Raw genomic sequence first — 27,212 nt, 5'->3', positions numbered from 1 at the left:
ACTTGTATTTCAGTTGACAGCAATATATTATTTATGAATTTTGACAATGTACTATGCCTATGTCATTTGAAATATCAACAATATAAAACATGTTGAAGAAAAACCAATGAGTTCTTATGAATCTTCCTTTTTAAGTTAAAGCTATTTAGTGAGAAACATGTTTGTGTTAATTGTCTAAGTAGTTTTAGAGAAAACAACCTGACTTTGCCTATATACTTCCTCTAAATTGGAACTGGTGTGTAGACATGCTTTTATGTGTTTCATGATTTGAATAGCTGAATTTGAATGCTGGTCCCTGCAGATTTGACACTAGCTTGTGTGTTAACAAGTAGAGCCTTGACATATATGTTAACTAACATCGGGTAGGAGATAGAAAGCTTTTGGGAAGCAAAGACAAAGGCAGGGGAAAAAGACATAAATTCATGAAAATAAAGACAAATAAAGGAAATGGAATAGTTGAAGTTAATTTTGGCATATAAGGGAGGTCTGATGGCAGAAGGCCACATAAACAGGGGTCAGTAATGAAGTGTGACCATATGGATATGATGTCGCTCTCTTAAAGTAAGGAATTGGGACATCCTTATAAGTTCTCAGTACATCTGTCTATATCACAGCTTTTATATGTATTGTTTTATTGCAACTACATTTCCAGTTTCTTGAGGAAATGATTCATGTTTTGTCACCTGTGAAACATCTGCAACACCAACCTATGTGCTCTGCACTTCGTATGTTCAAACACAATTGCCCTGGGATTGAATTACAGCTCAAGGAGTGATAGACTGAGTACAGTATTATGAGTAAACCCTGAGCACTGCTGTATGTGGCCCCCAAACAAACCAAACAGAAAGAGTACCTGGAGTCAGGAGAGAAAGTAGAATGGGTTTTCCAAACCCAGGGAAGTTAAAATAGCAGCAAGGTAGAAAAATGTCTGTAATGCAACCCCTATGAGCTGGTTTTGTCTCTAGCTTTGGTTATATGGCATGACTATGTCCTGAAGCCTTTGACACATGCCACCTATTGCCCCTGAACTGGCCTTAGGTGAGAGGCAATGAGCTTTTCTCTACCTACTCAATTTACTATCCCAATAAGATTTCCCTGTTTAAATTTTCTGGAGGGTTATAAAGATGCTTCCCTCCTTTGCCACCTGTTCCTTGGTATTCTGAATTACACACATGTAGGATCAGACAGGGCGTGGTGGAGGTGGCTGGTCAGAAGTGCGTCCAGTAGGAAATTTTCTCCAGGATTTGGCTGACCTGCTTTATTCAAAGATATATCCAGCATGCTTTTCTGATGATTCCCCCCCTTCTATTCCTGAGAGAAATGAATGTTCCACTATTCATAATTTGAGATGGTTGAATGCGATGATGGGGGGGGGGGGGACTGGGGAACTTCTGTTCCTGACAACCTCATTATGTGGTTATCAGGAGCAAACAGTGCCCAGGTTGTCTAGACAACCAGCAATGAATCAAGACTTCCCTTGAAGGCCTGTATATCCAGCATATAATCAGCCTTTAGCTCTCAGCAAATGCTGAGTGGAGCAGCCAATCACAGGTGAGCTGGAAAAGCATGACATCATATTCAAGCCGGTCCAAAAAATTTTTTTTAAGATTTGATTTCTATTTATCTCTTTGTTCCTTTGTCCCCAAGATTTTGTTTTTTTTCTGTCTCTTAACCTCCCAGTAAAATGGGGAGCAAGATGAAATCAACTTTCCCCAATCTGTTTATTTTTTCAATTGACTTTGGTTTGGCGGCAGAGTCATCCAAGTGAGGAAGGAATGTATAATATGATCCTCTTAGGAGCAAAATCCAGCAGAGCAGTTCAACTAAATATTACTGTTTCGTATGTTGCTTTATGGTGGAGTGAGGCTAATTATAATGACAAAGAGAAGAATTCCTAATTTTTTATTAATTCATCCCAGGGCTACCTACATTTAATTTTTCTGCTTTGCTTTAACCAATTCCCTGGAAACTAAGCCTAAGGAAAACGGCTGAGGACTTCTAGGAATACGTAGGTTTAGGGGGGTAATTGTAGTAAAAGAAGGTAGGACAAGACCCTCACATTGAGGTTCTGACCAGACAGGAAAAAAATATAAAATGGATGCTCGTTAACTGTATTAAAATAGGATATAACTTTGTAATCTATTAGACTCTTTCTTGAACATTAGCCATTTGCTTATATAAAAAAAAAAAGAAGAAGAAGAAGAGAGACAAGGCAAGTTTCACAGAGAAAAGAACTAAAGTCCAGGGAAAATTGTGGGGTTTTTCTAAGTTCCATGGTCAGGAGTACAATCTGGGTTTCTTATTTTCCTTGCCAGGAATCTGGGCTCTGAGGGTATGGGAATGTTCAGTCATAGTCTCTAAAGCCAGTCTTATTGGCATCTTTGATCTCTATCCAGTGGGGGCTGATTTTAAAGAAGAGAAATAAACACATAAGAAAAAAGTAAATACACTACCCCAGCTCAAGGGTTTCCCAGGCAACCCTTTATTCAACCATTTATTCAGGCTAGCCACTTTTCAATATAAAATATCTATCCCCACTATTGTTTCCAATAATTGAATTATTGTTGAAATTGATAGAAATAGTAAGTACAGTTAGTAAGCACATCAATGATCATTGAGTATGAAAACTGGGATATTTCACTTAACAATCATCACACACCCTTATAGTATAGAATCAAAGTTGTGATTATTTCCTATTCTAGTTTTGCTCACATTGTCCGTTCTGGGTATATTTTTGCTGTCTGTCCATTTATATTCTAAGATCTATACTGCTTTTGTGCAGGAGACCATCCTGACCTTGAGGTTGAATTTTTATTAGGATGATGATATTCCATAATAGGCAACTCTATTTCCAACCATAATATTTTTAAGGGAAGTAGAATAAGTTTTCTAGGCATCTCTGAAATGTTGCTCTTTGGCCATCAGGCTAACCATTATGCTTTTTCCTACAATATAGTTGGAGTGTCTGTGATAGGAAGTGGAGCAGTGGAAGGAAGGGACCAGTAGGGCCTGGCTGAAGTGAAAGTAACAGGTTCTAGTGAATCATTCCTGGTGGAAGATGAATGATATCTGTGCTTTCAGCCAACATCAAGTAATTATTGTATTTACAAGGAGGGCCAAATTTAAGTTTAGCTGCTCTAGTAAAAGCTGTGCATGTTAGAAGTCAGAGAACCAGAGATCACCTCTGGTAGTAAAAATTTTTAATTAATTTTTGAGGTGTGGGTCTCAATAACCAGGCTGTATTCACGGTTTTATCCTGGATATGTGCTCATGTGATCACTCCTCATAGTGTTCAGGGGACTGTGCTTTGTTAGAGACTTAATCATTTAATCATTTCTCCTTCTGCAAGATAAGGATGTATGATGATCATGCTAGGTTTCTCCCCATTTAAACATTTTTACTGTGGACAATTTCTGAGTATGTGACTTGAGGCATGGATGGAAGGGAACCAGGATAGTAAAGCTGTGTTTGCCCAAAAATTGCAATATATTTCTGCCCTCCTTGCCAATGCTTGCCCAAGTGTATCTCATCTAATTTTGGCACATTGTCAGCTTTATTGTCATATTCTCATACATGAAGCCTGGATCAACCATAGAGTCTCATAAAGAATAGCAGGAATTTTTGTTGTTGTTGCTGCTGTTGTTATTTGGGAAGGTCATTTTTATTTGAACAAGATTATATTTTTTGTTTTTAACATAGCATATTTTTAACACTGGGGGGACTGTTTATTGACAGACTCATGGCACTCAGTGGGTACTCCTAGCTCAGAAATTATTTCTGGCAAGTTCTTGGGGCCGTATGGGATGCTGGGGATAAAATCTAGGTTGGCTAGTTTGAAGGCAAATGTCCTACCTACTATGCTATTGCTCTAGACCCCTTATGTGTTTATTTTCAAAATGTACAGTGCCAAATTATGTAATTAGAACAATTAATGTCCTCCACCAAACATGGGCTCTAATTTTTTTCCTCTACCTTTGTATTCACAGCTACCTCCTTAGCAGTTCGAAAAATTTCAGTTTAAACACTGGTATACTTTTTTAATTATTATTCTTTGGGGAGAGTATACCTTGTGGCATTCAAAGATTGGCACTGTGCTCAGAAATTACTCCTGGCAGGCTCAAGAGCTATATGGGATTCTGGGACTCAAATCTCAGTTGGCTGCATGCAAGGCAAATGCCCTACCCACTGTGCTATTGCTCTAGTCCACCATTTACATATTTTAATTTATTATTTATTTATTGTGTTTTTGGTTTTTGGGTCACACCCGGTATCGCTCAGGGTTTACTCCTGGCTCTACTCTCAGAAATAGCTCCTGGCAGACTCGGGGAATATGGGACGCCGGGATTCGAACCATCGTGCTTCTGCATGCAAGGCAAATGCCCTACCTTCATGCTATCTCTCTGGCTCCATATACATTTTTTAAATAAGAAAGGTCATATAATACTACAAGAAAGGTCATATAATACTATCATTTTTTCCACCCAAGAATACATCAAGATATACCTCTATTTCAATGTTTAGTAATTGGTTTGATTATTTCTAAAACTGGTGCATAATTTTATATATATGCACCATTCCTCATATATCATTACTTTATAAATCAATTTATGTAACAATTCATGTACATATTTTTTCTTTCATGATGACAGTGAACAATTAATTCAAACACATCTCTGATTAAATTTCTTAATCATCAAGTGATGCATATATTGAAATCTTTTAAAAGATTGAATCACCATGAGATACTCAGCTGAAAATGTACATTATTTTTACATTGTCCTCACAAAATCTATAGAATTCTACACTCCTATCAATGCTATAGAGAATAATTAGTATTCCATTTATCTGGAATGTAAGTGGAGCTGTTTGGAGATATAGTTTTTCACTTTTCTTGTTTTAGTCCCATTCCTGACCCTCTTTCTTGTGTGACCTAAGAGTTTGGTTGGATTGGGATGAGCCAATGGAGAAACAGAATTTGTATAAATGCAAATCGTTATATAGGTGGTGGAAGGAACCCAGAACCGAGTGCAAAAGACCTGGTGTCTGGACCACCTCTCTGAGGCAGTGGACCCATCCAACTTTAAACTCCTAGGCCTCCACTTATCTATGAAATGCAAATGGTCATAATTGCCATAATACAGTCTTGTGATTGTTTTGAGGATCAAATGGGGAGATACTTAACTGGTTTGTAATTTGAGAAGCAGGAGACACTTGCCAAGAGCCTATTATTGTACTCCTGTTATTTTATATCTTGAATGAATGATGTTAGGGAGGGCAACAGGAGACAGTGGAAGCTTTGACGGAGAAACATCTTAAGTGATTTCAGCTTCCATGGAAGTCTCTGTTAGGGTCCGAGCAGATAACCTGACCAACGTGGAGAGTCAAAAACCATCTCAGATAAGGTAGAATGCAAAAGGGAGTTTATTGCCGCTAGCTGGGGCCAATCTCATGAAACACAAAGGCCCTGCATGAAACTAGCAGGCAACATATAGGGTCAACAGGCTTTATCAGGCCAAGCATTTCCTTGGTTAATACAAACAGTTTAACTTTCACAATATACATGACTGGCTCTCATATCTCAGTGTCCCAACTCCTCCCTTATCTGGTCTGATACTATTTGGACTGAAAAACAGAACAGCCTTTAAGACCAGGAGGCCTTGATCACTCTATGCTACAAACTAACATCTCATTTTTATCGGAATTGGGCCTGGGAATGCGAGGGAGAGCAGTATCTGGGAAGGGAGGGAGAGAGGAGGAAAGGGTGGGCAAACTTTCAAGCTGCTTCAGAATTGTTGCTCATAACTTCAGGGTCTGGGGGTTCAACAATCTCAAGCAGTTGTCCTATATTCTTGGAGAAAAAAAGGTATGTGCATGCATTTTGTAATCAGAAATCAAAAAGAATGAATAATGATGCCTCTATACCTAATTTTTCAAACACCTAATAGGATTTTAGTCCCACAGTAGTTTCTGGAGTCCCCAGAGAGAAAAGAAACACACATATTAAGTGTATAGATAGCTCAGTAACTGCATAAATAGATCTGAATTATAGCCAAGGTATACAGTTAGGATCTGTGTGAAATACAAACGTTTATATTACCATTTAAATCAGTAACCTAGGAAAATGACCAGTTATCTTTCCATTTCTTTCCCCTTTTGGAGTCACACTTGGTGGTGATTTTTGTGGTGCTCAGACTCCCACATACAAAGCATTGTACTCCAGCCCTTTGACTTAGCTCACTGGCTTTATTTATTGAAAAAATCCTGAAAAATCAAGTACCTCTGTTTGATAAATCAGGGATAAAATGTAATGTATGTTGGGGAATTGCTTTTGTTTCTTGATGCAAAAGATAGTGCTTAGGGTTCATTTTTGGCTGTGTCCTCAGAGACCACTCTTGGTGGAGTTCATGTGTGTTGTTTGGGAGTAAACTTGGGAAACTCTGTGCTAGACAGGTCCTTAACTTGCTATACTATTTCTCCTGCCAAAGTAATATTTTATGTTATTGTCATCATCATTTTGTAAATCCAAAACCATGTGATGGATTAGCTTAAGTCCAAAGTAACTTTAAAAGATATTTGTAGAGTTTTTAAAAGAGAAGCATTCTAGTTTCAATCTGGATTTTGAGGGAAAGTGTGATAGGAGGTTTTGCATAAAACACATACTATGAGCACATACAAATCATATATAGACAGAGGTCACATGTTTTTAAAAATGCATAATTTGAAACAATAATTTCTTAGGAATTTCTTTTAAAGCAAATATCTGATTTTTGTTTGTTTGTTTTGGGGGTCATACCTGTCAGCCATCAGGTGTTATTCCTAGCTCTGCAGTCAGAAATCAATTTTGGTAGGATCAGAGGATCATATGGGATGTCAGATATCAAGCCCAAGTATACAGCTTGCAAGGAAAAAGTCCTACCAGCTGTGCTATTGCTCCAGCCATGCAAATATTTAAGAAAACTAGTATTGCACTTAAAGTCTTATTGGGAATTAAGCACCCCATATTTGAAAAATAAATCATGGTATTTGCACCCAGATCTAGGTACATATCCAGCTTTTTACTTAGCAAATGCTGAATAGTCATGTATGCCCATATACATATTATGTTTCAGGAAATAAAAACCGAAATGTAAAGCGATCCTTCAGAAATAATCAGGGGGGCTAGGAGATTGCATAGTTGTTTGCTGTATGTGTGACAAGGCTCTATTTTATGAGAAAGCCTATCATTATTATATGTGTGTAATTTTTTCTCTTCATCCTCTCCCTAAAATAAATCTTTAGAATTTTGCAGATGCTCAAACCCTCTAAAAATCCAACTCAAAAAGTGGTATCTGGCAGCTCCAATATCCATACCCCACCTCCTCAGGAATTGGCTATATTATGTAAATCATAGTAAATTGTAGCAAGGAAAGAACAACAGATCGTTATCCACAATTACAAAAAATGTCTACAATTATAAGTGCATTTAAATTATAATGTCGAATCTGTCTGCATGAAAAAATGAGTACATCATATTAAAAAAGGTTAAAGTAGTAAGAGTATGGATTAATTTTCCTCTCCACTTTCGAACTTATTGTTGTTAAGATTATTTTATCCTCACATACTCAAATATTGAAGTAGGTCATGATCCACTCTAGTGTACGTGAATATAATTTTTGAACAGTGAACAACATGTAGCAATTATTTCCTTATAATGCTAACAAAAATCCATCTAAAGATTGAGAGTAAAGTAATATGTCTGCCATGGTAGTCATGAGAAAATCACACAGAAGGACACAAGATGATATAGGACAAAAAATACTTGTTGTAGCTTCTTTGCTCTGGTTTATTTTAAATCATTTTAAATGGGAATGATACTAGGTATTGAGTAAAAGGAGAATGATGTTTTAAATCTGTGATAAAGAAGGAAAGGGGGATTCAAAAAGCCAGTTCTATATTTTTTGTGCTTTGGGGGCGGCATAACCAGCAGTTCTGAGGGCTCAGTCCTGGCTCTGGGGCCAGTGATGAGTTTTGGCAACCTTGCAGGACTGTATGAGGTACTGGGCTAAAAGTTGGGCCAGCAGCACTGTACAAGGCAAACACTTCAGGAATTGTACAATCTCTTTAGCCCTCCATTTTATTTTTGAAGGCTTCTTTACACTTCATTTTTCATTTCCTTGATTATAATATGTCTGTGGGCATACATGAGTATCAAGCATTTGCTATGTACAAGACTGCATGTAGCTCTTGATTTGAGTCCAAGACTACAATTTTTTTTCAAATATGGAGTGGTTAATTCCCAATAAAAATTAAAATGGCATACGGGTTTTCTTAAAGAAAATATATTTGCAGGGCTGGAGCCATAGCACAGTTAGTAGGGCTATTTTCTGGCTAAATGTTGTTTTGAGACATGTAACCTGTACAGAAAAGAACAGTCGTCATGATGTCGAAGTGCTGTTTCATGGAATCTCAATACTGTGTGAGTTTGATGTCCTACAAAATCTCAGTCAATCACCATCAGTCACTGGCCTGGGAGGGAGGTGTGTCCTTACTTGAGTCCCTATAAAATGTCCTTCCCTCCAAATGTCGCTGACCCCTCAGATCCTTATTGCCATTGAGTCGGGGGACAAAGACGAAGACCACCTCCCCCCCCCCCCACTTTCCCCTAGCCCCGATCAGGTGTGGCCCTGGTGTGACAGAGCCCCACCTTCCAGGCGTGCTGCTCTAGAACTTTCCATCGCTTGGGCCTGGGCCCCATCGGGGGCCCCCCCGGCAACCCCCCTCCAACACCTTCCAGCCCGGAAACAAAAGATTGGTCCCAGGTAGCCCACTCAGGGCCGGCTGGCGGCGGGGTTCGCGCGCTGATTGGCTGCGGCGCGGTGCAGAGCCGGGTGACGTCATAGCAGAGCTGGGCTCGCCGGTGGCCCGGCCAGGCGCGACCTCCGCGGGCGACAGCGGGTGACGGTCCGGGGGTGTCGTCGCTCTAGCTCGGGGCGTCTGTCGTCTGCCGATCTTGCGGGGCTGCGGGGCGAGTGCGGGGCCTGTAGACGCCTTTTGGGGAAGGGGCGGGAGGCGGGAGGGTGCGGGCTGGGCCCGCGGCTGCGGGTGGGGGGGTGCACCCCTGTGCCCTGCCAGCCCCAGCGCCCCGAGATCGCAGAAGCCAAGGTCTTGCCTGGGTGGCTGGACGCGTGGCAGGTAAATACCGGGACTGGGGGCGCCGGGTTTGGCTTCCGGGGAGAGGGTGGTGGTTGAGGATTGGGGGGGGGGGCGCTGGGCAGCCTTTCGTCTGGTCTGGGCCCCTCCTTCCACTGTGGCAGCACATCAGGGATTCGTGGCCTCCCCCGTGGCTGCTTCTCCGGAGCCTCGAGACCCCGCGCTGCTCGCTGAACTTGCTCGATCGCTCGCTTTCGGGGTTTGGGGGGAGACAAGTGGGTGTGTCGGGCAGTGACCTGGACCCGGGCGGACGGACGGGCGTTGGGCAAAGTGGGGTGGCTGGTGGCCTGGGCCTCGGGAGGGAGGCAAATCCCCCCCCAAAGCTCTGCCAGCAGGAGACCTTAGGGGACCATCTGCCAGCCCCTTCCCCAGCGGGCGTAAGTGGCGAATGGCGCCCCCCCTTTAGCCTAGAGGAGGGGGTGTGGCTGTGGCCCGGGGCTCGAAGGTTGGGCGCCACCTGAGCCAAAGAAAAATGACCATTTTTTAAATGGATGCCTTTTTCCTTTTTTTTTTCTTTGCCTTTTGTTAACCCAATCATGAAAATTTGATATACATTTTTTGTGGGGGAGCCCTAATCCTTAGGCGTGGGATATTGGACGATGCCATAGTGTCCCTACAAATCCCGCGGTGCCTTAGGTAACCTTTGTCTTTGTCAGAATTTTTAAACCATGAGCCTTTACTTTTCCAGCCCCCTTAAACCCTCAAATGCCATTGCCTTGTTTCTGAGTGGGCTCTCATTACGTGGGTCCCACACTGGGTATTCCTTTGACAAGTAGTTGGGGGGAAGTGGAACAGTTGGGTGGGTGTGCTGGGGAGGGAAGGCTAGGCTGGCAGCCCTGCTTGATGTTTTGGTCCCACCTTCCAGACTCCAGTGCCTGAATCTGGACTTGAGGGTTCTGGGCTGTGGTCCTTAGAAGGTGAAGGAGAGAAGGGTGAGTGGCTTGCTTGGGGGAGCATGAAAAAGGGGTGGCTCTCAGCAGGGACGCTTTTAGCCATGTCAGTCTTGCCCCCTCCATGGTTTTGCAGATTCCAGTCCAGGCCAACTGTCTGACTGCCTGAGGTGCTGGAACAGAAGGAGGTCCATTCCTGTTTCGTGACAGCACTGCTAGGATGAGCCAGGCCTAAAGGTTAGTGCGGGATTTGACTGGGCCATGTGTGAAGTGATTTTAATGAGCAGATTTCAATTTGGTGCTTGTGATTCCTAATGAGGGGCAACTTTGGTCAAAGTAGCTTCCTGGGAGAATGGATGATGAAGATATCTAGCCTCGCAAAGTGAAAGCCCTTTTCTGGATGCAAATCTCATACTCTGCCTCCCCCACATGCCTATAAGAAGCAAAATGGGAAATAACTTGGGGGCATATGAGTGAAAACAACAACCTAGACTCTCAAGGCAAGGGAGACCTTGAAATGCCAAACACGAAGGGACAGACCCTCCAAGCAAACAGTGGGTTCCAAAGGAGAAGCAGGATAGATAAAGGAGATTCGTTCGGGACAGATTTTCAGTCAAGGAGCCACATGACCTAAAAAACATTCTGGTTAGGTGACCATTCCCACAGGTTGTACTGGCCAGAGGCACAAATGGTACACAAAGTAAAAGCCTTGCTGATGGTCTGCAGGGGAGGGATGAGGGAGTCTGTGATAAGTGAAGGAAGTGGGGGATAATTTGGGGGTGAGGGCTCTCTTCGTCAGCGACTAAGCTGTTCAGGGTCCAGAGTAAAATGCATGCTCAATCTCTGACATCCAAAATGGTCCCCTGGGCACTGTCAGGAGTGATTTATGAATACAAAGCCCAGAGTCACAACTGAATATTTTAGATTTAGCCCCAAAACTAAAAAGAGACTAAGTTACTGTTTGGTCAAGGAGACAGCCAAAGCCAAAAAAAATAGTTAAATCATCTATAAATCAGATATAATGGATAGGTAAGAATAGATGAATAGCTTGAACAAAGGCATGGGGAGAAAAATTAAGAGCCATCATTTCATGTGCAGTCCAAAGAGTGATTTCGAAGGTAACCTGGCATACTGGTGGTGTTTCAGGCACCTGCAGCTCGGTTCCCTCAAAGCACCATTTTGAATAGGCCAGAATTCAGTAGCATTCCCACTGTGTAACCCACTTCAGGAGCCAGTAACTGGTCAAGGGAAAGAGGAGGAAACTGGATGAGCTGCAGCCTCAACACCCCGCTGTTTCATCCTGGGAAAGGAGAAGGGAATGTGGGGAACTCCAAATCTGGACAAGACAGGTAGGTTGACTGTTTTTGCATGTGCTAGACCAGGGCCAAGTCGGAAGTATTGTCCTAAGAATGGGGACTTCTTCCTGTTTCTGAAAAAACAGTCCCCTCAAAATCTTTCTTCCCGGGGGCCTACAGGACCCAGTGCATGCAAGGGAGGGCAAAAATCACTGCCCTAGAAGGTAAGTTCAGCTGTTGAGGCGTCTCGAATACAGCTTAAGCTTCAGCTGCCCTGTTGTGCCAAAATTTCTTCACCTGCCAGAAGCTAGGTTTTTAATTTTCTACGGTTGGATTTCTATTCCCAGTCAAATAACTTGGCTCTAGGATTTTTTTCCAGTTCACAGTGAGAAAAGCTTGTCACCCACTTTACTGCCTTAGTTTACCATTTCAGGTATGAAGTTTAAATCTCCAACCAGGTAATTACAAGACACTTAAGATCTGATTTATTGGTACCATGTAATCACCCTTGGGTCTGTTTTCATTTCTTCTTGACATACATATACTTTCTATATAACTCCTTGCTTGACTTTGGAAGGCATTCATATTTACATTTTCAGTGATTCCTGGAGCCACAAATACATTCTAGTGCAAGTGTAAATGGAAGAGTTAATCAGTGCAAAAGATTGAGTCTCATTTAGACATTTTTGTCAGTTTTATTCAGGAAAGATTGTCCCGGTGCCCAGAGTGATGAGTTTTGTAAATTATTATAGCTACAACTGAAGGTGAGAATAAAAATATGGCATGTATAGCTTGAAAACTGGATAGAAATGGACTACATAGTGCTCAAGCGAGGAATTCATTCAAAAGGCAGACTCGGAGAAGCTTAAATGATAAACACTAGGATAAAACTGTCCACCCTTGGACCTTGCACATTTGAGGGAGAAGTCCAGGCTTTGCATAAAATGGGAGGAGCTTTGGTCTGGAGAATGATGCTCTTTTGAGATGAGAGGACCTACAGTGAGTGTATGGAGTTTATCACAAGGTACAGCCCAGGGACTTTGGTCTGTGTGTTTCTGCCATTATGTGGGTCAAAGTTACTTTAATTTTCAAATGATGGGGTTCAGTAAGCTAGGGATTTCTAGGATGGTTATTACTTTTTCTTGAAAGTAGGTACATTTAAGACAGGGCCGCTCCCAATTTATCCTTCTAAATAACATTCTTCTAAAAATTCCCGCCTATTTGGAAGGGAAAAATAAATGTCATGGTTTTATTTAAAGTGAATGGAAAATAGGAGGGGAGAGAAGATTAATAGTCTTCTGGGGCAGTTTCTATCAACAATGTGCAGTTGGTAGAAGCAGTATTTCCAATTGGTTTTTAGTATACCAAGATTTGGGGTAAGGATAAAAAAGAACATGGCTTATCATGTTTTCTTTCATTATTTGTTCATCTTTTTTTCCTTGTCTCTGCCTTCCCATCTCTTTCTGAGCCAGGTAGGAATCTGTCATTCTCTACCTTCAAATTTAGGACACCCTCCCTAATCATCAGCACACGTGTGCCCTCTAGTGACTTCAATGAACTCCCTTGCCCCAGCCACAAGGAGATAGCCACATCTAATCGAACATTCTGGAAGGCTTCAGTCCTTTCAGTTGGTGTGAAGGAAATTCTTGGACAACTAAAGCTTCTTGATGGTCCTCTTACATATAGATGTTATAGGGAGCCTAAAGAGAAAGAATCAGTTCTAAATTTACTACTTTGAGCCTGCAAATTGTTGTACAAATTCTTTCCCAGATACCTTTAGTGTTGAGCAAGGCACCTGCAGTGACAGAGAAAATGGTGTCTGCATCTTCCTTTTCCCTCTCTTCAGTGATGTGCTATTTTTAGCCTCTAGATAGATGTTGGCACAACATAAGACCATGTAGATGGAATATTGACCCTGACCCTATATTCCAGTGGGTACAAATACAGCATAGCACAGACCTATGACAATTTGGATTAGAACCATGGCATATAACCAGCATAGAGTAAATCTATTGCACATGCAATGAGGTGCCTCTTAACATTACATGCATAGTACAACTGACATGTACACATAATATGAGATGACACAAGATTCTGTAGATACTACACAGAACACATAATATCCACAACACCGCAGGCTCTATACACAAAAGACTCACAGATGTATCCAGACACAGGGCATGGCGCTTGACCTTGCATGTGCTAACAACACACTCTCAACACAACTAACCTACAGCTGTAGGCAGGTGAGTGGAGGGGGGATACTAGGCTGTGTCTTACAAGTTCTGCATGTGTACTGGCCAACTATATACCTATGTGACAGATGGGCATATATGAGTTTGTGGGGAGGAGAGGTAAGCCTCAGAAAAACTCTTGCTCAGAAACCTGGTGCTGCTTGGTTATTAGCATAGACAATTGTATACAACTTATAACTACCCTGGCAATTTTCTCCACACTCATGGATGCAGGCTTTCTCTTCTATGACCAACACTCAGCACTGAAGATGGGTCAGTGCTTCATGTGGACATTCTTGCTCACCCCATCTCTCTATAGCTTTGACATACCTTCTCCCCTACCCCACCAGACTCCTTGGGGGGGGAGCGAACTTATCCAGGGTGCTAGTACATCACTCCAACATACAGTGGGTCGAATTTGGGAATGTGCTTGAGGTGTTCTCATGTGTAGAAAGTACAAGGGAAACAAGGGATATTGGGGGGGGGATAGAAGGGCTTTAGAGTCTTGTAAGGGCAGTTGGAAGGCCTTGGCCATTTTTTAGAAGGGTTAACTGTGAATTATGGAACAACTCTTTGCTACCTAAAACTTCAATTTAACTGTCTTCTTAGTTATCCACATATGCATCAATGTTTCTCAACTAGGACCCTGTGCAAACATTCTGGTTTCCATTAGTAAACTATGTGCTGGCCTTGATCTGGCTTTATTGGGAATTACTAAATGATGCCATAATTTTAAGCATCCAAACCATGGAGGAAAGGGGGGTGGATATAAAAGGCTCCACAATTTGTGGCCTGATTGAGTAGAATATGATCCCACTCCTTGAGAGGCTTCAGTGAAAATAAGAATTGGCAGAAGTGGGAGGAATAAATAGATCCTACCTCCAGTTGAGCATGGAAATTTCTGTAGGGTGAGATAGGGAAAATTGTGGATAAAAATGTATATATTCATTAAAAGCTGGAGAAAGCCCTTGTACTGGATATTAGGAGCAGGCAAAAGGTAGAACTTGGTAGCTGTGAGATATTAACAATTTGGGGAAACTCAGCATTCCCCCCCACAGTGACCTCAGTGAAAGAGGTTTCCAAGAAGAGGAATGCATTTGGATATGGAGATCTGGAGTTGAGAAGTGAAATCAACTGAATAGTGGTGACATGTCTTCAGGAAAATTGGCCATGATCTCAGTTTCCTATTGTACATTGGGCTCTTAATATGCAGGTATCTCACATCAGGAATAGTTGATTGAATCCTTTCAGCGTTTGTCCAGAGTGACTTAAAGCAGATGTGGCTATGTCACATTGCTGATCAGTAGACCTCTCATCTTTCTGTTGGTTTCGTGAAGAGATTTCTAGAAAATTATTATAGTACGTGTGTGAGATTCTGGGTTTGGACTAGGGATGAGTAGCAAGTGGGGAACGTGGTTCCCACTGTGCCCACAATGCTTCTCTTGGCAGATTTCCTCCAAGGAAGCAGCTGAGTCCTTGCTTCTTGCCGAGCACTGAATCCCTTGGAGCTGAGAGCAGGCCGGCCCCTTCTCATGGCCAGTGTCCAGCTGCACTGAGGTTCTGCAGTGGTGGTGGCGTGAGGTGAGTAATGAATTCCAGGATAGGGAGTTAGGGATCCCCAAAGCCACATGAATTCTACCTTTCCACCGATGCTCCCACTCTCAAGATCGTGCCTAGGACTCTAACCCAGAATTATGGCTTAACCTCCCTTCCGTCTTTTAACTTTCTTATTTCCCTAATCTGAGCATGACAGCCTTTACCTATATCTTGTGATGTATAAGAGAAATGCCTTATCAATTATTGCCAAGTCCCTTACAAATCCATTTAAGGGCTTCAGTATAATACAGACATGCTTCTCATCAAACTGTCATTTTCCTTCCGCCTGCTTTCCAGTGAAAATGCCATTTCAATCATGATAAAAATTCACCAGTTTCTATCATTTCTACATCCCCATAACTTTAAATTTCCCTCGCTATTCAACGTGTATCCCTATTGCCTCCATCATAGAATCTGGACCTAGAAGGATTAATTCAAACTTTAGAATCTTCATTCTGCTGTCTACCCAACTTGGGTACATATGGCCCCTTTAGGTCTCCAGGATATTTTAAGGTAGCCACAGGTTAAAAATCACATAAATGGGCAGGGCCACAACTTGAGATTAGGGGACAACTGGTCAAAACAGGAACTAGAGGAAAGAAACACTGTCAGAAGGGGGACCATGGTTAGAAAATATTGCAAAAAAATTGGTAGACCTTGCTTTCCTACTGTTTTTCAATAATCATCTTGCACAGTTTCTGGACAATGCATTTTGTTAGATACATTTGCCCATGGTATTCAGGGGTAGGAACTAGATTTCAGACGCCTCTGGTCACCTTAATAATATATAATATATAATAAATATATAATATATAATATATATTAAATTGTATATAATATATGAACAATAATAGTCATCTGGCAATCTGGCAGCTTTTAAATGTGGACTTGCCTATCTCTCTTCCCAACCTCTCAGGTTTCATGCTCAGCTTCTCTGATCATCCATCTGCCTTTGCCTTTCAGGTAAACTCCATAGCTTCTTCTTTCAGTTGGCCTTAGGTTGCTATTCTATGCAGCCTAGCTTTTTTCCTACACCACCCCTCTATCTCTCTATGTCTTGTCACCTGTCTCTTTATCAGTTACAGGCATCTCTTATAGCGACCAGGACAAAGCAAGAACATTTCCAAAACCTCAAAAGAAAAACAAAAAAGAAAAACAAAACAAGAGCTCACCCCGAGTTCCTTTCTCACTGAGCTCGTCCTAGAACTACAGGACAGAGAACACGAGCTCAGTGGCAGGTGTTTCTGTGGAGGGAGAGCTCCAGAGTTTCAGCTGAGAAATTGAAAGTATGAAATTACAACCTTCCAGATAATGCTGCATTCCACTTTCTAGGGATGCTCCGGTAGGAAATCCTCTACAGCCTAAGCCTGGCAGAGGTAACTAGGACTAACAACATCAAAGCAATTGCCTAGATCTCTCCTGGGCATTCCATGACAGACACCATGATCATTTGGTTATTAATTTTATTTTAGGCATCATGGTTTACCATACTGTTAATTTTAATAATTGTATAACACAAGTTGCATGCCTTCCTGCAGAGAGTCCACCTCCTTCCAATATCTCAATGTTCTCTCCACCCCAGTTTCCCCATCCCTCTCCTGTGGTAAGCTTCCTACCAAAAGACATTGTAATAATTTGTCTTTATTCTGTACCATTTCCAAAACTATCCTAGGCAACTCTGAAAGTTAGGTATTTTTCCCAATAATGCTTTCTTTTTGTTTTTGATTAGAAAAGCAATCCTAGCTCAGGCATAGATAATCCTCACTCTTGTAGCTACGAGAGGATAGCAGTTGAGAGGAATTGCCTTACTTACCTATAAATGGACACATGCTATGTTTTGGCTCTGGAGTAAAGATGCTTGTGGAGATTTTTTTTAAGTATCCCAGTTTTTCCCCCCATTTTTAGGCCACATCCAGTGTTCAGGGGTTCCTCCTGCATATTTACTCCAGAAATGCTCCTAATGGTGCTCATCAGGGAGCACACCTGAGTCAGCCTCCCCACTGTGTTACCTCTCCAGCCCAGCATCCCAACTTGTTTTAATATTTTTCTGTGTTCGCTCTCATAAACACTCACTCTCACAATGATTCTCATTTCTTGTACATTTATACTATTTACTTCCTTAACTGGGATTTCACACTGCCATGATCCCTTGACGTCACACAATCAATATAAATAGGAACACTCATACTGATACACATGCTTGGCTGGTGTATACCCAACCTTCAAGTTCTTACCTATGTGCACTTTCACAGTATTTCTACTTTTTTTGGTACACCCAGTAAGTGGTGTTGGGAGCTACCAAAACTGTACCCTTTGGTATTTTGGGATTAAAATTCGAATTGCATGCTTTTGCACTTAGAGGTGGAGCAATCCTTATTACTTTAACATCTAACGATGCTTCTAGATGGAAATACTTATTTGACTCGCATTCAAACTCATCCGCCTACCTTCTTTATACTGAGGCATAGTTGCTATCAGACTAACAGGCACACATCATCAAATTCAACTGTGCATTTTTTCCTTTTTATAAATTTAGCCATTGACACAGACACATGGCCACTCCTCACACTCATATGCATATGCAGTCACACTGACACGTTATATATCTTCTCTCAATTGGAACTTACATTAATTCACAGGCACACTGTATATGCATACTTGCAGACTTTTACTCACATTTATAACTGCACAGTTATATACTCATACAGTCCCGTGTACAGTCACAGCTACTATATATCTTCATTTACATGTCACACTAAAGCTCTCATATAGTCACACTGGTCTTGTCACACTACCCAACTGTTCACATTCTTACATTTTTTCACCTTTGTGTTGACACACAAATGCTTAGATAACTGTACATATCATGGTATGCATAGTAACTGACCTGTGATTGCACTGTAACCAAGCTGACATACAAATTCACAGCCTATTCTCATAGATGCATCCATGCATTCTCACACCTACTTGTCAGAAACATGGCTACATAGACTCAGACTCAAGCACATTCTGCACCATCATCCACATATGATTCTTTTGCCACAAGGATCCCTATGTCTGTTTCGCCCTTACTTACTCTCACTTAATGCACTATCCTGTGCCCCTATTGACATTTCCCCAAACGCTTCCATGGACACAAATGCTTATACTGAAACAGTCTTATTATTAACTGACCCTCCCAGACTGAGATTATTTCATTTATCTGTACTTCTCATGTTGACTCACATATGCTTACGATAGCACACATTCTCCTGCAATGCCCATATTTAATTTTCCAAACTCCTCCACAGATATCACACTCATTGCCACATTCGCACACACTTTCTCACTGACACACAGACCGGAACATACTTCATCATAGGCAGTACCTCACAAAAATAATTAGACCTCCTAAATGTTCCACTTCTGATCCCTTTTCACTAAGAAATGTTTATGCAGTTCAGGTTACATATACGTTAGACATACAAATGAGACATTTACTGATAATAGTGATAAATTTAATTTAAAAGAAGGTATTTTTTTGGTGTTTGGGTCATACCCAGAAGTGCTCAGGGGTTACTCCTGGCTCTGTGTTCAGAAATCACTACTGGTAGGCTCGGGGGACCATATGGGATGTCGGGATTCGAACCACCACCCTTCTGCAAGCAAGGCAAACACAACCTCCATGCTATCTCTCCGGCCCCAAAAGAAGATATTTTCAAAATTTTTTAAAGTTATGTGAGCCATTATGTAATCACTACCCATAGTTTAAGAAAATAGGGTAACTACCATCACTTTTTTCATATTTGCTAGAACTGCTTTGTTCAATATTGCCACAACATTTTTCAGCAGGTAGTGACCAAAGACCAAAAGAAAAATGTCAGCCTCACCCAGGTTATCAGATCTTTCCTGGACAAAAATGAATATAATTTAAGATTAAATAGAAGTAAAACAAAACCATAGACCAAGTATTATGTTCTTTTTCCTTGGTTACCTTTTATAGAAATCATCTCTAACTAAACCTTACCCTGTTTCATCCAAAAACAAATACAATTTTACGTGAAATATATGCTTTCTGGAAGTTTTCTAATTTAACTTTCCATCTCATTTTCTTTCTCCAAAAGAGCAAGAAGAGTGAAAAATGTGTTTTTCTACCCACTTTCTATGATTTCCATTGAAAAATTGTGTGTCTGATTTTATATTTATGGTCTGTAATATATTCTGGTACAGCACCTGGAAATATCATGTCTGCTCCCAGCAAGTACCTGTAATCTAGCCAGGTCTTAAGACCCTGTCACCCTGAAATGTGGTATTTGAAAAAAGAGGAAGAGAATGTTCTAATGGGCTATCAAAATGATACAATCAATTTCTATTTTGAGTGCTCATGTGCATCCAGAATCCCAGCTGGACTGCTGACAGCTGTTACTACGAAGTTAACAGAAAAATTTTCAGTAGGCGTGGGTAAAAACAAGCTGAAGAAAGTTCCATGCACTCCAGTGAGGCTGTAGAGTTCCCTAGAAAAGGGTGAAACAGCCCCCAAACCCAGGAGGGAGCCAGTAGCTGAGTCATTCAGCAGCCTGGTGCCAGAATTATGTGCCATATTCATTCCCCACCGGAACTGTGAAAAATTTACAAACACTTTATAGGACAGTATGTGGAAATATAAGAACACCTAGTTCAGGTCTTTCCCTACTTTAGTCCCTGGAATAAAAAACGAGCATAACATGTTGAAATTGCTTTTTGATCATTCTGGCAGACCACATTTAACTCTTTCCTACCTGCTTTGGTAATGAGAACTTTGATAACATCATATTTTGGATTCCCCTTTTCATTTCTTTAGGGGACACAACAAAAGTACTCAGATTTTTTTTTCCTGATTCTGTGCTTAGGGTCAAACTTGGTGATATTTGGGGAATGATATGTGGTACTAGGAATTAAATAGGCTTGACTATGTGCAGAGTAGTTTCCTTAACTCCTAAACTCTCTTCAAGCCAGACTGAAAGGTGGATTTGGGCAGAAGCATGCTGTCATGACGGATTCAGTGCCTCTTTTCCTCAGTCCCAGAATTCCAATGGCTTTTCCACTTAAATATACTTTCCACGTTAAGGTATTTAATTTAAGTGGGAATAATAAATTCACCACATAAAATGTAGTATAAAGTAATTATCCACAAGCTTGAAGAAGCTGGCAGAATTTTTGTTATGCAATCCAATGTCTTCAGTATCCAAAGGCTTTAAGGCTCATGAATAGTTGGGAACAACCATCAAAATTTTAGGAAATCTATCTAAAAATAATTTTAGGGAGCACACCACTGTGCTGTTTCTTCAGAAGATTGTATAACAGAGCTATTTGTTTTCCACCTAAGGCCCCAAGAATATAGACCTTTGCTATACACAGACTTAAAAGAAATATGGTTCTCGGGGCCGGAGAGATAGCATGGAGGTAAGGCGTTTGCCTTTCATGCAGTAGGTCATCGGTTCGAATCCCGGAGTCCCATATGGTCCCCCGTGCCTGCCAGGAGCAATTTCTGAGTCTGGAGCCAGGAATAACCTCTGAGCACTGCCGGGTGTGACCCAAAAACCACTAAAAAAATAAAAAGAAATACGGCTCTTATTTAAGATTTATCTACCACCTAATTCAGGACCTCCTCAAGCTTTATATAAATAGCTTGACAAATTTGCATTAGATAGTTTCTGTCGATAGACTGAGACAAGCACAATTTATTTTATTTACAGAAAAAGCTGCATTTTAGAATAACATGTACCTGCTATATTTATTTAAATGCCACAAGAAGTTCAAAATTAGAAGATTCCATTCCTAGCATTTATCTGATATGTTATGCCTTTCAAAATACGTTCCTCGTTCATTATGACAGAAACACTAGTAGCACCAGTTCTGGAGTATTCTAGATTAGCAGTTGAATTCCAGTTTGAACACTTCCTATGGGATGTTTTAATCCATTGTGTATCACCTTTAAGCTTTAGTTAACTCATCTGAAAAAGAAATGGTTTTCTTTCTCATGTCATAGTTATATTCCATATAAGACAATATATGGAAGCATTTAGCACAATATCTGGCCTATAGTAAAGGATTAACATAGGACATATAAGGATATCTGATAGGACCCACAGGAGAAAACTAGTATATTTCTTTCGACCTAAATATCTAAATCTTCAGCACATGTTGCCTTATTTCCTTTAAGTCTTTAGTAGTTATTCCCACTAAAAGAGAAATAAATAGAACTAATTCATGGCAAGTTTCCTCAATTTCTTTGTTATCTTGGAACATGTTTATCTAGCTACTGCAGCGGTATTTCATGTAGATTTCAATGTTACCTCTAATTTTTATCCTTGAGATCTTAATAATTATCACCATCACTTGATGGTACAGAACTTGGCAGAGGAAGAATGGGTTCTCTGAGCCACAGGCACTTCTGTCCTTGATTCAAATACTAAAATGTTTACTTTCTGAGTAGAAGATCTACTCATTCTAGACTTTTGGTCCCAGACACCACAGTAGAGGCACAGTTCATTTAGTGTGAAACCAAAAGAACATCCATATCTATGTAAAAGCTGTAGCAAGCTGAATCATATCTAAAATTGTTGTGTAATTGATGAAGCATAATAAAAGTATGGACTTTTATTTATTAATTTATTATTTTAAACAGATATTATATAGTTTTATTCTTGTAGGCACTAACCAAGTGACTTTGGTGGTGATCTGATATTTGCAAACATTTCATAAGTAAAACTGAATTAGTCGTACATGTGTTTATGTACGGTATATGAACTTATACTTAAATATGTTTTAGAAGAGTCCATGAACTTGTCAGTAAATTACAGAAAGATTTTCACATCCCTAAGATTTGTGAAGTCTTTGGTAGTAATTATGACTATCTTCTATTAGTAGAATACCTGAAATTATTTCAAAGACTTCTAATATATGGATAATTGATCTTCACAACATACTGGTGAAGTAGATACCTTTTCTTCATGAGGAAATGGATTTATAGGGTCAAGGCATATACCCAAGTTGATTACGCACCACTAGATAGGCTGAGATGGGACTAGTCCAGAGAGAATATTTGTATCATTTTCAACAAAATCTTTTGTGATTACAATTAGCAAATGAAAATTATTTGAACTGAGTATGAATCTTTCTGTAGGAAAAACATGTTTAAATTCTAGCTATGTTTTAGCTGTTAGCCAAACTACACATTTTTTCTCTGTTTATTGTGTGTAACGGTGCCAGGAATGTGGTATTATAAGAGTGCCCAACAACAATAGATACTCATAGCCATAGTATTAACATTCACATCCATAAGAAAACTATTTCTGGGGACATGCTTTGTCATTGTTTTCATGCTGCTTGTGTAGTACTTCTCTAGACTCTGTGACTTCTTAAAACTACTGAAATACATCAACAGACTTATCACAGTAGTTCGTGGTTTCTCTTCTGTCATCAGAATTACTGGATATCAGCTTTGAATAAATTTTATGGAAAGAAGACAAAAATTGATTTTTACCTCTTAAACGTAATCAGGGAAGCTTCTTGGTTTTTATAACATCTTCTATTCAGTAATCTACTTAATTGGGGCTTTCTGGTTTCTCTTCCAGCCACTAAATATTGGCATTATCTGGAGGTACTTACTTCTTTCATTCCAAACATTTCCTTTACCTTTGCATGTATTTCTATGTACAGTATTCTTCATTAGCATTCCCAACTCTCCATTGAGCCATTTCCTAATATCAAGGATATTAGCTGTTGCTATAATGGCATTGTCTTAAATGTGCTGTCTTAATAGAGAATATTGATTATAGCTAGCAATATTATTCCTGCCACATGTGAATTAGAGTTTACTACAGCTTATAATCACATGTTATGTGGTGAATATTTCTCAAAGGCTGGATGCTTATATATTTGTTTTGGCTCCCTCTAGTTATATATCTGGTTTAATGATTACTGAGTTACCAATGATGTCACTGTTCTCTTTTGTATATTCACTTATACAAATGTGTATTCAAGTTCTGTTTTTAGAAGCATACTTTTCTAGAACTATTGATTTGTTATTAGTTCAAAATAGATAGACTATCTAAAATCTTATTATTGTTTGACCATTATTTTTATTAAATATTATTTTTATTAAATATCTTTTAATTAAAGCATTGTGATTTTCAAGAGTTGTTTTAGACATACTATATTTCAGCACCAATCACACCACTAATGCCAAGCTACTTCCACCAATGTTTCCAGAGTCAAACCCATGCCTACCCCTCACCCCACCCCATCTGCCATTATAACAGGGACCTTTTTAAGTTTGTTTTTTACAGGTTGGGACACACAATTTCGTTGCTTTTAACTCCATAGTCTGAACATTTAGTTCTGTCCTTAGCACCACCAGTGCACCTGAGTCCCCTAGACACTTGTCCCTATTATTTCCACATCCGACTTTCTCCTCCACTCAATTTCTTTGCTGCTCCTTACTATGCTCTGGGGACAAAAGTGTTCCAGACAACCTCCCTTTAAACCATTACATTCCTTTATGCAGTCATACACTATTTCTTAGGAATATGATTACTGGTGTTCCAAAGGTTGCTATTACAAGGGACCCACAAAAATTTTTGCAGCATACCAGCTTTATTGTTTTTAAGACTACCATTCTAAGCTACTGCTTTTACTGAAAAACTGAGGATAGTTTGGAATCTCAATCTGAAACTGAATGCTAAGGCAGAGATCTAACATACTTAAAGGTGAAATTAGTTTATACGGAAATTGCTGAATTTCTCAATATTCTTACTAACACCCCATCACCAAAAAAGGTTAACTGTTATGTGATGAATTTGTGAACCTGATTATGGTGATCATGTCACAATGTATACATGTATTAAGCCGTCACATCTACATTAAATGTATACGATTTTATGTTAATTGTAACTCGAAATGGAAAACCCACAAAAGCATCAAGTCAGTACCCCTCTTAAACCTCTGAGCCTAGTGTTTCTACACCAATTTTCTGTTCAGTATCTTGAGATTTGTGTTCTCAAGGTCCAGCACCCTGACCAACTTGGTCTAATGTCTAAAAGAAGCCTTTATTGAAATACCTCTTCTACTGTATTTTATTCCTATATTGACTATTTCTTTTCTATTGGCTCATTTTCTCTGTTGTTGTTTCTTCAAAATTATTTCCATGTCATGTTTTGGATAACCCACTCCATGGAAATAAAATTTCCCAGGGCTCTACCTTAGATATATGCTACATAGTCATACTACTAAGTCAATCCCACTGCTTGAAACTATCTAGAATTAGGAACCAGAAATATAGAACAGCAGGAGGGTCATTTTGTCTTGCACAAGGCTGACCTGGGTTCAATTCTCAGCATCCCATATGGTCTGAGAATAGCCAAATATAATCCCTGAGCACTTCTCTGTGTGGCCCAAAACAAAAAGTATCCCTATCACATAGAAAGATATACAGGACCTTCTTAATTTTTAATTGGATTTCTACTAATCTTGTTTATTCCTTTCCTCCTTTGCTGTAGTCATCATGCTAACTACCTATGATACTTATAATATGCTACATTATTTTTACTATCTTCTGCTTCACAGCACATGCCATTCATAATACACAAAATATACCTTCCCGTTGTTTGTTCTTCCTGATTAAGCTTAAGTGTATTTCTTCTGGGGCTGGAGATATAGGATAGTGGCTAAGGCACTTATCTTGCACACCCCAACCCAAGTTCAAATCCCAGTGTTCCCTATGGCTCCCCAAACACCACCAGAAGTAATTTCTGAGTGCAGAACCAGGACTAACCCTTGAATATCGCTGGGTGTGGCCAAAGTATAAATAACAAAGAAATAGCATATCTTCTGTGAAATTATAGTTATCAGGATGTTTAGTGTCCTCTGACATTCTGTAGTAAACTGTTCTCATTTTTGCACTAAGTATCATGTCCATTCCCTGTTATAATAAGATTATTTCGGGAAATGAAAAACTGATAAACTCTTACCCTAAATTGCTCTGCTCAACTACTGTATTTTCTGACTACTCTAGGCAGATTGAGTCACAGTTCCTACACTATCCTTCTCTCTCCTCTATAGCATCCTTTGCTTACCTGCTACATAATAAAAATAAAATACAAAATGTGTTTATATAAAAATATAAATAATTGTACTAGTTTTATGAAGGTTTAATGATTTCCTCAATACACGGATAAGTTAGAGGTGGAGGCAATTAATTTGGGTATATACCAGACCTAACTAAAAGATAATCCCTGGTAAAAACTTCATAATGTGATGTGACTTATTTAGTTCTTTAAAATTACATGAAAGAGTTTTTTATCCTAAGTTATAAAAACATTTATCTCAAAGAGTTCTGTTTTCCATTTGGCTATAAATCTAGGAAATGCTTTATGACAAGTCATACTAGTTCATTTTGTAGTGCACTAGGAAGAGATATGATGAATATTTTTGTTTGGGTCCATAACTAGCAGTGATTGAGGGCTATTCCAGGCTCTATTCTCAGGGCTCACTTTTGTCAGTGCACAGTGGACCATGTGAGGTGCTAGGAATGGAACCTGTGCTTTTTGTATGCATATTTTGCATTCAAAACCAAGGAGTTACCTCTAGGGACCATATCTGGCTATCTTATCAGGGACCATATATGGAGGAACTCAGTAAACAATATGCAGTGCTGAGATTTGACTAGGATTGCAGCTGTAGCTATAATCACAAGCACCTTAAACTTTGTTCTATCCCCCAGATCAGTACTGGATTTTTTTAAGTATTGTATATTATTATCTTCTAGCGGCTTAGATTTTTTTCTCCAACGATCACTGAGTTCAGCATTAAAAGACACAAGGGTAAAGAAAAATAACCTAGTATGTTGGGAGTTCCATTGGTGGGATGCTGGCGAATAGTCTCCTACACTAGTGCTGTGTGTTTTTCAAGTTCTAGTGAATACCTACTTATGTTTCAATAGACCACTTAAGTGCTCTGTCTTCTGACCCTTCTGGGAACTCTGGGTACTCTTGTTGTTCTAATTTTCCAAGTGATCCTGTGCCTACTTGGGTTTCATCACAGTGTGTTTCCATTATATATATGTGCACCTGCTATTCCAGTGAACTGAACTCTATGTACAGGACTGGCATGTATTGATTTTATTTATTATTTTTAAAAGATGCCCTTTCTAGGGGCCAGAGAGATAGCTTAGTGGTAGGGCGTTTGCCTTGTAGGCAGCCGACGCAGGACAGGTGGTGGTTCAAATCCCGGCATCCTATATGGTCCCCAGAGCCTGCTAAGAGCGACTTTTGAGCACAGAGCCGAGAGTAATCCCTTAGTGCCACCGGGTATAACCCAAACACCAAAAATAAGTAAATAAAATAAAATAAAAGATGCCCTTTCTGCCTGAAGCAGTGCCTGGTTCATATGGATATTGGTGGCTTAAGAATGAACATCAAGGCAGTAATGATCTTTGGAACAAAGGTGCAAACTTTTTTGAATGTGTGAGGTAAGATTATCAGAACAAATTTTTGATGTAAAAGAAAAGAATGCCCTTTTCTTAACTGCTGTAGGAATTTTGCCCGCACTCTTTATTTTGTAATAGACAAGTCCTTACTTATTTTTAATTATATTTATCTGCATAATTATTACATATTTCGATATATGATGTATGGACATAAATGGCATTCATAACTCAAGCCTGTAATCTCAACTAGGGCCAGAGATGTATCTCTTTATTCCAAGTACCAATCTACTAACTTCAGTAGATATTTATTTAGATAAATAAAACATGCACACTTGGGTATGTATATCCTCAGTGTTACTACCTGATTCTTCAAAAATAATAGGTCTCAGAATTATTTAAAATAAAAATCAAGCAAAAATCAAGAAGAAATCATGTAGTTTGTTCCTTCTGTAGTAAAAGGCAACTTTTGATGTACGTAGTATATTTCCTTTTCCTCTCTTTATACAACTATATAACTTACAGATATTTTTTAGTAAACTGGATGTAAAGTATAGGATATTGT

At 39.7% G+C, this 27,212-nt stretch overlaps 1 protein-coding gene across 4 annotated transcripts in view; it reads left to right on the top strand.

The window, feature by feature from the left end:
* PAK3 (p21 (RAC1) activated kinase 3) overlaps positions 1–27,212 on the top strand; it is a 351,152-nt gene that overhangs the window by 203,250 nt on the left and 120,690 nt on the right. For 2 of the 4 annotated variants that reach the window (XM_049767581.1, XM_049767577.1), the window contains exons 1-2: positions 8,952–9,171; positions 10,216–10,316. The gene's annotated coding sequence lies outside the window, so the exon portion shown is untranslated. Of the gene's footprint in view, positions 1–8,951; positions 9,172–10,215; positions 10,317–11,307; positions 11,429–27,212 lie in introns of those variants that run through there. The other 2 variants (XM_049767579.1, XM_049767578.1) reach the window with 2 other exon arrangements.

Source organism: Suncus etruscus, chromosome X, assembly GCF_024139225.1.
Source record: "Suncus etruscus isolate mSunEtr1 chromosome X, mSunEtr1.pri.cur, whole genome shotgun sequence".
NCBI lineage: Eukaryota > Metazoa > Chordata > Mammalia > Eulipotyphla > Soricidae > Suncus > Suncus etruscus.
Note: the sequence above shows the minus strand (reverse complement) of the source record. Positions and strands in the feature narration are given on the sequence as shown.